The sequence below is a fragment of the Molossus molossus genome, unplaced genomic scaffold (assembly GCF_014108415.1).
Source record: "Molossus molossus isolate mMolMol1 unplaced genomic scaffold, mMolMol1.p scaffold_m16_p_5, whole genome shotgun sequence".
NCBI lineage: Eukaryota > Metazoa > Chordata > Mammalia > Chiroptera > Molossidae > Molossus > Molossus molossus.
In genome coordinates this window covers 47236593-47239070 of record NW_023425388.1, presented here as the reverse complement: position 1 = coordinate 47239070, position 2478 = coordinate 47236593, and the positions used below count along the sequence as shown (strand labels likewise).

Below are 2478 nucleotides of genomic sequence, written 5' to 3'. Positions count from 1 at the left end.
CTGAGAATAGATTAATAGCAAAGGTGTGTTTCAGAAGCGGGGACAAGTGCTAGGTGCCACGTATCCATGTCTGCATTAGGGCCACTGGTCCTGAGCTTTCTCCCACAGACAGCTGAGTGACCTCCAGCTCTCGGTCCCTTTTCTCACTTCCTCCCCATTTCAGGAAGACAGAGCAGGCAAAGGAAAACAGGGAGGCTTTGACACGAGTCACAGCTGTGTGCGAACATTAGCCGTGTGACCTCAGGCAAGTCAGTAAGTCCCTTTTGGTCCTCAGTTTCCTCATCTGTAGTGTGAGGAACAGAAATAAAGTCCTTAAATGTTGCTGGGAGGATTCAATGTGGTTATATGGAAAATGCCAGGCACCTTTGAAATGGTAGTGATTATCATCATAACCTGTACACCCTGAACTGACTCTCCATCTGAAAATGTGGTTCCTGACACTCTGTCCTGAAATATTTTATTTATTTTATTTTTTTATTTTTTAATCCTCACCCGAGGACATTTTTCCATTTTTTTGTTCAGGTAGAGTGGGAGGGAGAGAGAGGAACAGAGAGAGAGAGAGAAACATCGATGTGAAAGGAACACATCGAGTGGCTGCCACCCGCACGACCAACCAGGGCCGGGGACAAACTGCAACCGAGGTACATGCCCTTAGCGGGAACCGAACCCGGGTCTCTCTGGACCGCAGGCCGACGCTCTAACCGCTGAGCCAAACCGGCCAGGGCTGTCCTGAAATATTTTAAAGGAACAAGTACACAGCTGAGGGCAAGAGATCTTTTCTCTATTACATAAGCAGAAAGAAGCACCTGAATATAAACAGTGTCAGCAGCACCAATATAACATGTTAATGATCAAGGATTGTCTGGTTAAAGATATGGAAAATTCTTACAGTGATGAATTTTTAACACTGAAATTTGACTTACCTCTTGTGTTCCATTGCCTTAAATCCATTTTGGAAATGGGCAGAGCATCAATAAATAAACAGTCAACTCTTCCCTGGGTGTTCCGTTGAAAGCAGGTGGCGATGGAGAAGACGTGGGTCAATGTGTGTGAGAGTTAAAAACAAATGTCTTATGCGGTAAATACCTTGAGCAGTAAGTATGGAGATCTTTCTTGAACAGAAACCCAGGCCATCTGAGTATCTGCTCTGGGAGTCTTTGTTCTGCTATCGACATTAGGACACGTTGTGAAGCCCAGTCCCCCTGGCTCGGCTCCTTTCTCTGTCCTTCCCTCATCCATTTCCCTTTCCATTGCTGGATTGTGCACCGGGACTTCCCCTCACTGGATCCGTCTTCCCGCCACCGCCCTGGCTCTCCCTTCCTCTGCTTGTCCCCAGCTTCGGATCGGCTTGCACAGCACCTTGCCCCCAATCCTCACCATCAGGAGTGTTCAGTGGCATCTTCTGCTGGAACAGGTCAGAGCATCCGATGCTACCCACGTGCGTTCCCTTGCGCCCCCCACACCGGCCTTGAGTACGCCCTTCCTAACTGGTCAGCTGGAGGAATTATTGAGGGCACTCTGGTGGATGCTGCCTTTTTTCCAGGGGAGAGTGCGAACGCAGTCCCCCACTGCCGCAAATTGTGCAGTCGAGTTCCCCCCATTTGGGGAAATCGCAGGGGTCAGCCCATCCGGAGTGCAATGGATAAGCCTCTCCCTGGGAAAACCACCTTTGTGATCATGACATCTCCCCTGCCAGGTAAGTACGGAGGACACTGCCTTTCAACTGAGAGTCACTGCCTCTCTCCTTAGCATCCCTAATGGAATATTCTAGTTGAGCTCAAAACCAGTTTGGATGACTGTGTTGAGATGAAACATGCAGCCTGCTCGGTACTCTCACGTCAGTGCAGCGCGCACGGCATCCCGTATAGTCATACATGTGTTTGGGGACCGTGCCTTCCTCCAGAGCAATGCTGGGTTATCCACGGGCGAATTAAATATATGCTTAGGGCTCTGGCAAAGCAGAGGCATTGAAAACACACACCACTAAAAACACCAAAAACAAACAACTACGAAACAGAAACAGCAATTAGAAGTTCGGGAAAGAAGCAATTTTAATTTAGAACACTTCCCTTTCATGTCTTTAAAACGTTTAAATTGCAGTTTGAATTACATGTGTAAAGGGAAGACCACAGCCGGTCAGGATTTAGAACCTACCCAAGTCATACTCTGTGTCTACACTTGATGAGGGATTCTTAGGTGAGGTCCCTGCCAGTTCCCTGGATCCTTACTCAAAGTCAAGTGTTTGTGCACAGGGACATTTCTCAAGGGGGAAAGCCCAAGGGCCCTGAGAGCCTGAGCTATTTAAGAAACCCTGCACCAGCGAGCCAGAGAGCAGGACTGTGTTTGCTTCCTCGCGTGTCTGACTGGGGCGAGGGCAGGGCCTGCAGAGCTGCTACATAATTCTGGCTGATATGCAATGGGCCTTTCTCAGTACTGACGATTATTAATTTTTGACAGTTTTTATGTATTAAAGAGAGG

At 48.3% G+C, this 2478-nt stretch overlaps 1 non-coding gene across 1 annotated transcript; it reads right to left on the bottom strand.

The window, feature by feature from the left end:
- Window positions 1–1540: 1540 nt before the first annotated feature.
- On the bottom strand, window positions 1541–1704 carry LOC118618069. Its single transcript, XR_004956990.1, has one exon. It is a non-coding gene; the product is annotated as a U1 spliceosomal RNA (small nuclear RNA).
- Window positions 1705–2478: the final 774 nt, after the last annotated feature.